The sequence below is a fragment of the Macrobrachium rosenbergii genome, chromosome 3 (genome assembly GCF_040412425.1).
Source record: "Macrobrachium rosenbergii isolate ZJJX-2024 chromosome 3, ASM4041242v1, whole genome shotgun sequence".
Lineage (NCBI taxonomy): Eukaryota > Metazoa > Arthropoda > Malacostraca > Decapoda > Palaemonidae > Macrobrachium > Macrobrachium rosenbergii.
The window spans coordinates 16,139,676-16,151,609 of record NC_089743.1 but is presented as its reverse complement, the minus strand read 5'-3'; the positions used below and the strand labels follow the sequence as shown (position 1 = coordinate 16,151,609).

The window sequence follows — 11,934 nt, the reverse complement described above, 5'->3', positions numbered from 1 at the left end:
TAGTTTGCCAGACGAAAGAGAGAGTATAACATCATATCTGAAATATGGTGCATTTTTCTTAAATAGGCTAGGGATTCCTTTGTTACATGTTTAAGTTGTCTAAACCCAGCTCCCTTAAGTCACACACACACATATACACACACATATGTGTATGTGTGTATATATATTATACATATAAATATATACTGTATTTATATAAAAGACTGGATGAAGTAAAGATACCATATTAATGGGCAAGAGGATTCGCCTCCCTCCTTGCTTACCGGTGGTGTTGGATGTGACTTACTCTAAGGAGGAAATTAAACGGTGGGATTTTGACAGAAAAAGCTGGACAGATTACAGAAAGGGTAGAGCAGTGTTCGTTTAAACAATGAAAATGATGTCCGTATCAAGTGTTTCTTGTGAAAGGGTGTGTGAGAAGTTTGAGAACAAAGGGAAAAGTTGCAAGTGGCATATACTGACCAGAAATAATGGCTATGACAAATTATATATAGAGGCAATATGGAGGATGCTGAGGATGTATGGAGTAGAAGGCAATTGGCCGAGAGTTATTAAAATTTTTAAGATAAGCCCAATGCACGTATTATACTATGAAGACAGGAAAAGTAAATGGTTCGTGTACATGTGGGTCTGAGGAAAGGGATACTCCTGTTTATATATTGACATCAGAAGTAATGCGGGAAGTCAGATGTAGGTGTTAATTGTGAGATAAGTAAATTAGTTGTAAATTGTGTGTGGAATGGCAGATGTTTTTAAACAACACAGCCATAGTCTTTGCATATTAACATTATACATATATTATAATTGCTCTTAAACAGCTGATGACCAACCTTACTGATTACGTGACGAGTATGAAAATAAGGGCAGTTTTAACTTCAAAGATATAATTTCAGTTACATCCTACCGTGTAGCTAATTTCGCCTGATATGACCTAGCGCCACCCAGACAGCCCTGACAGATAATCTCAGCTGAACACATCAGGTATCGATCGTGTGGAGGCTGCGTGACGTGTTTTTCTAACTCAACTTAATTCAAGAGTGCAGGAAGTAAGCTTGGGAAGGTGAGAAGAGGAGGGCGAAGAAAACGTCGGAACGTATTCTCAAGGTAACGTCAAATATTATTACATGATTTAGTTCTCGAGCAGCAAACTGCGGCAAGTCTAGCGAAGCAGAGGAGCAAAATAAGGCTAAGCGCATACCATCATTTTACAATTACATGCTCTTACGGCAATAAATACTACTGTCCGTCTCCTCTATCACTTTTTACACCATGCTTACTTTATATTTTTGACCATTTTGCACTTGGGAGGGTGGACTGGAACTCTTTATACACATTGTAGCACTGCATTGCTATCACAACCGCTAAACGAGAGAGAGAGAGAGAGAGAGAGAGAGAGAGAGAGAGAGAGAGAGAGAGAGAGAGAGAGAATTATCATAACGAAAGGAAACCTTGCTGACCATCAGCGAAACTGATGAAACTCTTGAGTTGAGGCTTCCATCACCCGATATTTTCATTTACTTTTAATAATTGCATTAGTCTTATAATCTTTAATTTCGTCACAGGAAAACGACCACTGACATGTGAAGACATCCAAGTTGTCGCAAAGGGAGGACATTCAACACGTCAAGGAACCTGGGGTAAGATCAAATTCGAATACTTAGGGGGGAGTGTTCAGTGTGCTTTTGTATAACATGTTATATATATAATATATATATGTATATATATATATATATATATATATTGTTCAATGTGCTTTTGTATAATATATATATATATATATATATATATATATATATATATATATATATATATATATATATATATATATATAAGTATGATACATGTGTCTATGCATGTTATTGTCTTCTGATAATTATTAATACTTTGTTACTGGAATAAGTCTCCAATTACGTCCGACTGTTTATATGTATATATGTATGTATTCATGTACGTATATACACACACGGACACGTGTGTATGTGTGCGTAAGTAGTAAGTATGTAAGGAGATTTATTCCCGTAACAAAGTATTGATCAATATCAACAAACAATAACATCAAAACAAATTATCATCCACTTTTATTGTAATTTATTCATCTATTACCATGACCCGATGCTCAATTCTCAATGTACAGCTTAAATAGAAGCATTAGTAACCCACTGGGGATATACAATCCTGTAGGACACAGTCCTATTCAATAACACCAAAACAATGAAGACTTTTTAAAATACTCATGGGTTATACAATAGTTTTGTGAACTCTATTATTTCCTCTTTCAGGCCTTAAACATTATTTCGGGTAAAAAATTAAGGACATTTTCCTGCATGTAACTTTTTCCCTTTTAGGCCTTATTTAAAAAGTATAACGGTGAATTCACTACATACACACACACACATATATATATAGTATATATATTATTCATATATATTGTTACATGTGGGCTTTGGCTGATGAGTTTTTTAATTAATTACTGTAAGTTATGGATACCTGCTTCACCGAAGACACACATAAACTGTCAATTGAAGTGAAAAGTTACCCTCATAGGACAGACAATTACTTAACTGGATTAGGTCGCCAGTTGGAACTATGTATTAATAATTGGATTATTGCTGTAACAAAGGAATTACCTCAAACCCCTTTATTTCCCACCTAGTCCCAACAAAGAAACGATGTGCTGTGATAGCGAAGGAAATTACATGAACCATTAGTCAATGTTGGACACAGTTAATTTTCCTGCTTCAACTCCAAAATATAACGCAATGATGTCTGTACACTAGTGGATATCGTACGCAGCTTAGTATTGGTAAAGGCTATTTCTCTTCCAAACAATGGTGATCAGGATCCAAGGATCACCTGAATATTCACTTAAACCTGACCTTCCCTAATTCCTACTTAATGCACGGGAATAGCTTATGCAATTTTCACTAGGCAATGATCATTTTTCATATACTAGACTTCACAAAAGAAACATGGTTATACCAGATTCTCTCATAAATGGTGTGCTAAAGGGGGGAATGGAAAAAAAATTAAGTACAGTGGAAGAGATACTAGCAATCAGCAGATACTTGTCAATTTCAGACTTACCGTTTATGTGGGTTGCTTGCACAATGCAAGGGACGATCAGGATTCTTGAAAAAAACACGTGTATTGTCGATTCATTAGTAAAACAAAGACAGGAGGAGAACAAAACACAAAGTTAGCCTGAGCATGGCGTGTGCTCTTAGTCAAAAAGTCCATCTCTCTCTGCTGGCGTGAGGTCAGATCAGGGCAGGGCAAGGCAGGGCTGGCTGTTTGTCCGATAATCGTCTATAGCCCCCAGCATTCTGAAAAATTGACAGAGACATTGCCGAATGCATAGGACAAGGAAAAAGGAAGCTTAAGACCACCCTCGCTAGAGGTTGCTTGGTGAAAACCCTCCCTGTTGGTTAGAACTCTAATGCTAACGTCTCCCCTACTGAAGATGTTACTTTTTTCTGAAAACACAATGCTACCTTCCCTTGCCTGCATTCTCTTAGCTTCAACAGAGATGCCTTCCTGTCTTTGTCAGAATGATATTCTTACTAAAATAATGCAGAGAGGGCGAACAGCAGAATATTTATAAAATATAATATATATATATATATATATATATATATATATATATATATATATATATATATATATATATATGCCATTTACCATGGTGAGGGTGACTCCAGTGAAGAAGCTAGACAATAGTCATTGTAACATTCATCCTGTAACTACTGAGTCAAGGATGAGCCTCCAGGGTAGATTTCACAAAATTAACTGCTTACTTTATATATACAAAAAACAGTTATTGGCAGTATACCAAATCCTATACACACTGTAATACATGTATACCCCGAAAGCACTCTCTCGCTCTCTGGATGCTGAGGCCCTTCAATCCTAAATGCTTTTCCACTTTATTTTTTAAGTCTTCCTCTACTCTTTCTTTCAAACAATTCCGAATTATACACACCATTTTTCACCAAACTATCATTGTTCCTTCTTATCACATGACTAAACCACTTCAAAAACTATTACCCATCTAATCTACACTAACTTTTTGACAACCTCATCATATCTCAACCTTCCTCACTTGTTCAGTCCCCACACCGGTCCCCTCCTTCCTTTGCAAATTTGAATTCAATACTTCCCCTTCAATTATTCTATACATGGCTTCTGTAAAGACTTCTTTTCCAAATCTTTTACATACACCCGGTTACTTCCCTTGCTTCACCTACTCTGAGATTCATCTGTCACCCTACTATCTATCACACACATAAAAACTTATATATATCAACCACTTATATTAATTCCTTATACATATTAACATAAACTGCTTTATCTTTCTGGTTTTTATTTAAACTAGTAGCCTTGCTCTTACCTTCATTTCATTTCAAATTCTCTCCATAAAATCAGTGAAAATGAAAGCCACCATCTTTGCTGAGTTCTACGGAAGCGTGCTGATGCTGCCAAGGGACTCCACTCCAACCAAGCAGCATTGGCCATCTAGTAAAAACGAACTCCATTCATGTTCTTCTACAGGAGAAGATACTTAACCAAGATAGACACCATTCTACATGACAAAATTTACAAAGGTCACAAGGCATCCTGTAGATGACATAAAGCAGCAAGCCAGTAAAGTAACTGAGGTAGTCAACACCCACAGGATGGAATCAAACTCCCAAAAGATAGTAGGGGACCTGGACCAGGGATCTTTATATGGGAATCTGAAAACCCGTAAGGTGAGGAAACCTCTCCACCCTATAATACACCAGATCGCCATTCCCACCTAACCTCGCAAAGAAACTTGCAAGATTAGATGTTAGGGAACTGACATTGTTCATCCACCCTTGCTACAGTATCGCATATTCAGCAGAATTCTTCAAACCTGCCTGTAGTTAAAGCTCCATTGTCATCATAGCTTCCCTCAAACATCAAATACCTTTTTATGACTGTTCCTGTCGAAAGAACCTTAGAATACCTACTCTGAACCCATTAACTATTAGCATCCCAAAGGAGTCACTGCAGAACCTTCTTGGAAACGATGTACCAGCAGATCAGTGGTACTGCAATGGGATCTGCCACTCCCTTAGATATGTGTTTTGCAAACTTCTTCACATGATGTGCTGAAGAATTGGATATCCCCAAAATCTATGCCAATGATACCTTTCCAAAGATCACTGACAACACACTCCATCTCAAGGATGACTGAAGTATAGCTGGGTCTAAGCTTCCCATCAGAGAGTAGTCTACAAGGTATCCTTCCTTGAAGTTCTACTTAACAACCCAAGAGGATATCATCAAAACCTAGCTCTACGTTATAGCTACCAATTCAGAAAATTCTCTCAGAAACATCAGCAAGTGCCCAAACCACTACCTGGAATCTTCCAGTGGTGAATACATCCAACATGCCCTCTCCAGCTGCAGTAGTTGGGCTGCTATTGTTACATAACTTGAGTAGGCCACCCAATAACTTGTGGACAACAGTATAACGCTGGTATAACTACCATGTAAATGGGGAATCGAACAACAACGATGAAGGGAAAGGAACCTTTTATTACAAAAATAAAATGTTAACAGCCTACAAAGAGGAAGAGTGCATTATAAAAGGTATTATATCCACTAACGCCCATCCTGCCAGCAGTATGAAACGCATAAGCACTGACATACTCTGCTGCAATAAAAGAGGACATTGCATATTCTCCTAAAGAGTAATGTGGCCCCACACAGCCAAGCTCCAAAGGAATAACCTAATATACATGATTAATTGCCAAAGGGAGGAATATGGACTTCATTAAGTTCCATATATTGGGATGGCTAGGACTCGTCTGTCGAGGAGACTGATCAGGCACCTTTAATGGTCCCAAGAAGGGGCACTACCAGGAAAAACAGAGCCTACATCTTACAAGAGAACAATTTGCAGCAGAAAAGGAAATACTGGACTACAAAAAGAGACCCGTGCTCTTCCCCATTTTCGATGCATACTGTATTACAGGGGTAACCCAACAGATTATCTTACAACATGAAGAATTGTTCTATTACCGACTTTGAAAGATTTTGGAGACCTTCCGACACATTCCAGGGATCACCACCCTACCTGATGATCAGACGAGTGAGAAAGTGAGAATTTTCGTTCCAGCCAGACCATCAACAACTACTACCAGGCTTGCCATTTTACTAATCCATATTCCTGTACTCTCACTGACTATCATTCGAATTTATTACAGAATTTGTATTAATACTCCTCTACTTTTTATGCTCATTCTCCGTCGAATATAAATCCGCTTCGGTTTTGTAACATACGTATAAAGAACTTTAAATTTAAATTTTATTTTTCTAAATGACTGGATCTTTACCCTTCCAACTGCATATTGAAGAGACAGAATTTCCGCTATTAAAAAAAATAGAGGAAATTATTAATGTCCCTTTACACACACACACACACACACACACATATATATATATTATTATTCATTTCGAAGGGGAAATAAACGAAGAACCCTTGCAACTGTGTTCAGATCTATCACCCTCAACATAATCATATAAGAAGAATTTATCTAGCTAAAATTTCAATGGGAAAACTATAAATCTCTCGAATGCAAAAACTTTGCAGAAAATGGTTTCTGGCGATTCTTATACCTCAACAATGGATAAAAGACTGGATGTCATCTAGCCTAATTTTTTCATTTTATAATATTCTTTCGCTTCTATTTTTTAGTACCTCTAACATTTAATCCAGCATCTCACACTATACCAATATCAAAATTTTAAGTTTAATTCTTTCAGATGATTTTATATTGTATACCGTACATTTCATATGGACGGTATTTATCTTTTTATTTACATAACACGTGTAATGCAGGAATACTAAAGCCTTACACTTTTGTTCGTCTAGTTACAGGTCTGCAGGAAATCCTGACAAGTGGCAGAAAAGGCTGTATTGGTAAGACGACCAATCGGGCAATTTGGCCCTACCTCAGGGCATCATGCCCAAACATACCCAATAGGATGTTAACATGTAAACATGAATGCATTCACGATTCTGACTGTTCGCCTCTTCAGCTCTGCTGCAGTAATGGTTGTGGACGAAAGTGCGTCATCCCACACGTGAACGGTAAAGACTTTGTTTATGAATGTTTTATATGTATCTATAAATAATACATACCTATAATTTAAGCACATGTATAAAGGAAGCAAGACTAGGATCTTTTCTTAACAGGGACAGGCTCCCGATAAAAATAAAAACAAAGATAAACATACATAAGCTCACTCATTCACACATGTACGCACAAACTCACACAATTACACACACCTTAAACACACAAACACACACACACATATACATATATATATATATATATATATATATATATATATATATATATATATATATATATATATATATATATATATATATATATATATATATATATATATATATATCTGATTATGGATAATATACCAAAATAATAATAAAAAATAAATAAATCACCATGTCACATCAAAGCTGGAGTATTTCTTGTGGTAAATAAGTGAGACCGAGTCATTAGTTTTGGGGGGAAAAATCATATTCTACTTCCAGGATATTAAGGAAATCAATATTAACTTTACGCTCAACATTTGCCTTTTTCCCTTAACGTGAACTGAAGCTTGATTCGCAGCAGTACTGTTAGAAAAAGTAACGAAAGTTTCAAATTAATGTTTCATGCTATTAAACAACGCTTCATAACCTCATCATTTTGGGTTATAAGTACAATATAATAAACTCATATTTTATCAATTTGGCATCCAACTGACTGGTCTTGCGGAAGTCAATAAGTGAGTCCACACTAGGACTTGGGGCTTGACCAGGGTTAGGGAATTCGAAGGGGTCATCAACAACACCGGGAGAACTTAGTGTACCCATGACAAGGGGGGTTCATTTTTGGACGGATTCATATAGATACATCAAGAAAAATGGTAAGTACTTGACAATATTAAGAGAGTATCATTAGCTGTTCAGGAAACATTCTTCACAATTGGCACAGTGAGACTCAACTTTCCCGATGGTCCACTCTATACTGTACCCATACAGGACAACACAAAAACAGACAGACACACAGGTGTATGCTAAACCTTTTGTTAGGAAAATAGAATCATCCTCCCTTTATTTGTAATAATGAGCTTCCCGGCTAAAGATGCTAGTCCTAAGCCAAATGTTTGCCCATTCTGAATCGCAATGAACCAACCGTTGACGATAGTTGTTGATATCACCTGCAACTCTCTTAATTAGCTTTGAATGCAAATACCTTTCCAACCAAGATCCCTTCTCCCATTCCTCAAAATAGTAAATTCTGACGAATGTGGAAAGGTACATGCTATTTACGTCTACAAGTACCTAATATCAGCACTTGGGTAGTAGTCATAAAAGTTGGACAGCAGACTGGAAGGGAGCTTAAAAGATGTGAAATAGATAGAAGTAATGATGAGAGAGAAGGAATAAAGAGGTATTTAGAGTTAAACTGGGGGAGTCTCTTCCCCCAGTTCCAAATCTCTCTCTTGTCACATGGCTTGAGCACATAACATTCTATGTTGAAGCCTTGTGACTTCAACAGGTTTAAGGTCCTTTCTATATCAAATGGAAATTTGGCTATAGCCTGCGAAGTACACAGTACACAATAAAAGCTTCCCGCAATGTAGAATCCCTCTTCACAAACAAAGCCAATCAATAGAAGTCTTAACTACAATGCATCCTCATCAACATCCCAAAGTAAGACCATGAAGATTCTTCTTGACATCTGTACAAAGGAGGCACACTTCAGATGCCCAAGGGGCACAACGTATCCACAAGTAAATGGTATGAAAATGGTCCCCATTAGGTGTGCTTTTGGCTAAATTCTTTGTGAGGTGCATCAAAGAGTCTTTGATACGATGGAAAATTCCTTCATAAATTGCCAAAATGTCAATGAAACTTATGTGAAGATTGTCGACAAGAATACCCTGTTATGCCTCAAGCATACTATTGATAGAGAGGAGTGATAACAGCCAGTTCCAGTCCTTAATGTCTTCTGAAACTCTGTAATAACGAAATTAACACTGAAGTATACATTAAGACCCCAACTCAAGGCACTACCTCAATGGTGCCAACAGGTGTCCCATCCAATACCTGGAGTCAAATGTCGGTGCACAGATTTGCTGTGATCTCCCCCACTGCAGCAGATGGGCTGCTGCCTGCGGGGAATGAGAAGAGAGCCGTCAGCAACGTGTAAACAACAGCTTCCCTAATAACATGGTTGCTGGACCACTAAGAAGAAAACCAACCAGTGGTAAGACAACCAGATGAGTGAAGATTCTTTGACAGATAACAGTAATAATACTGACAAGGTAACCCATATACTGCAATGAGATGATGATAGTCTATAATGAAACCGCCCGGCTGATCTTCAGACTCCAGAAGAATAACCAACTATATACAAATAATTGTCAATTAGGAAAGTAGGCTTCACAAAGCATCACATACTGAACCGACTTGGACTTTTATTTCAAGGAGACGGAAGTGCCACCTTCAGGATGGTGTCACTAAAGCAGCACTACCAGGCAAAATATGGATTTTCGTCTGTCAAGGGACCTAGTATTAGCAAGGACTGAAATGACTATGAAACTAAACCCAAACATCTCTCCATCCTGGGGTCATTACGCATACTAGAAAAAGAAGCCTTCAGTTAACCTACAGTATGAGAAATTATTTATATGACCTACACTGAAACATCTGCTAGACCATCAGATGCCTCCAAGAATCAACAAGACGCCTTAGTAGTCTTCCCTATATGCCACCCCACCCCCAACAACCCCCCAACCCACTGGATAGCACTGATATGTGTCTTGTTCCTGTCTGACTGTCAGCAGTTCTACCTGGCTTTTGATTCTCGTTATTCCATATTCTGGGTCGCTGACTGGCTACCCGAAATTTTATTCCGATTTTGCAGAAATAACCACTTTTTTTGCTTTTGTATTCATTCTCCTTAACGAAGTAACTGCGGTACGTTAGAAACGTTTGTACTTTCATACTGCTTTGAAATTAAAGAATTTCCTTGAATGCTTGATAATTTGCTCTTCCGGACACATGATGAAGATAGTATATTCTTCTACCTGAGTAAGCAGTATACAGAAGCTAGTTTTCGAAGTATTCTAAGCACACCAGTAAGCACAGACACACATACATGCATATACAGTATACATACATAATAGTGTGCTTTTATGTGTATATATCTGAGCAGAACCTCGCGCAAAAATATAATTATCTTGAGGAGGAAAAACTTTTGTATGAATGAACATTTTGTCTGGATTTAATCTGTATATCGTATCATAAGAAGAAGGAAAACGTAATGAAATTTTAAAAACAGAGACTCAACTGAAATAGCAAAAACCACAAATCCAAGTACTATATAATATCATGGTGATTACACGCACATCTATCACGACATATTATGCATTTATTAAATTATCATAGCAGATCTCTTACTTCTCTCCTTAGAAGAGGCAGCATGTGGTTGTTCAGTGGCCTTCATTGCTGACAAGATGCCTGGATTTGTCAACATGTCAGCAGAAGAGATCATGCACTTGAACGAATTTCTTCTTCGCGCAATCATGCAAAGGTACGTTATGCCTGACTGTCGATTCTCACATGGTCTTTATACTTGATTGTTATTTTACTATTATTTCTTATTAAACTTTGTTACTTGTAAGATCGCGTTCTTGTCCGTTATTCTTAAACCAAAACTGCAATATCTAATGTTCAATAATATTTCTATGACTTCCATTTATTATCTGAAAGTTGTTAAAGGTTAAGTAGGCAATACTTAAAGAAGCAAGTAAAATATAGTTATGTTAAAATAAACATCGGTAACCGTATGAAATATTAACTTCTCGCCGATTATAGGAACTCCTTTACTTTTTCAAGTGCTTTTCTCGAGCTTTGTGTGTTTTTTATAAACTACTTTCTGCATGTCGAAAATCCCTACGTCTAGCAACTACAGGGGAACAAACTGGGAAACCGGGAGTTTTTAGGTAAAGAAAAGAACGAGGTGTTAGCGCCAAGAATGTATGAGAAACAGCTGAAAAATATATGATTCTTAATTGTTAGCACTGAAAATCACAAAGAGCCTAACCTGGAACTCTGCAACCTACCTGACCGTGGGAGACTATCCACCCTGGAACCCTATGAAAATAGGTTCTACTTAACTTCAGGTATTTTTAAGGCCGGTCATGCGTATCTGAAAAGTGAAAACGATTATGGTTCTCTTGACGCTACTAACCAATTGAGAGATTCTCATCACCTGCCCGTTTTCACGAACGTTATTTGCCAAAAATTTTTCATTCACAATACCTTAAAATTTTTATAGTATTTTTTCATTATTTCAGAACAATAAGACCAGTTTTTTCATCCAGTGCAAAATGTATCCTGGGAAACAAACCGGCAATTATGATCTTATCAAATTAAATATGTTTTCAAGTTCAGTCTGGTGCGAAAGACATCCATTCTCTTACTAAATGCCGCCATGAGAAAAGTATGCGGGATCTGAATATAAGCACTATTTTGAAAATGAGAAAAAGTGAACCTTAACTTCGTTAAAATCGCTACAAAAATATTACGAAGGACATGAGATCGTGAAGTTGGTAGAGAAGTGAAGAAGTGAACAGGGTGAAGACACAGCTCACACCTGTTTTCACCTAAAAATTTGGAAAGTGATTGGAGAGGCACTCAGTCAACACATCTAAACATTCCACTCTTTAAGAAATTTCATTTATTTACAAAATAATGTCCATCTGGTCAACATCTCACTTCTCTGTGACACAATATTGCACCAATAACACTTTTCACAAGTCATCCCTATTTCAGCTTAATTTTCAGAGAACCTTCATTCATAAACATTTCTGTGAATACCACAA

The 11,934-nt window shown here is 37.2% G+C and overlaps 1 long non-coding RNA gene across 1 annotated transcript; it reads left to right on the top strand.

Annotated features, from left to right (window-relative positions):
* The first annotated feature begins 259 nt into the window (after window positions 1-259).
* On the top strand, window positions 260-10,640 carry LOC136828342 (uncharacterized). Its single transcript, XR_010850008.1, has 3 exons — window positions 260-1,637; window positions 6,902-7,120; window positions 10,520-10,640. It is a non-coding gene; the product is annotated as an uncharacterized lncRNA (long non-coding RNA).
* The last annotated feature ends 1,294 nt before the right edge of the window (window positions 10,641-11,934 follow it).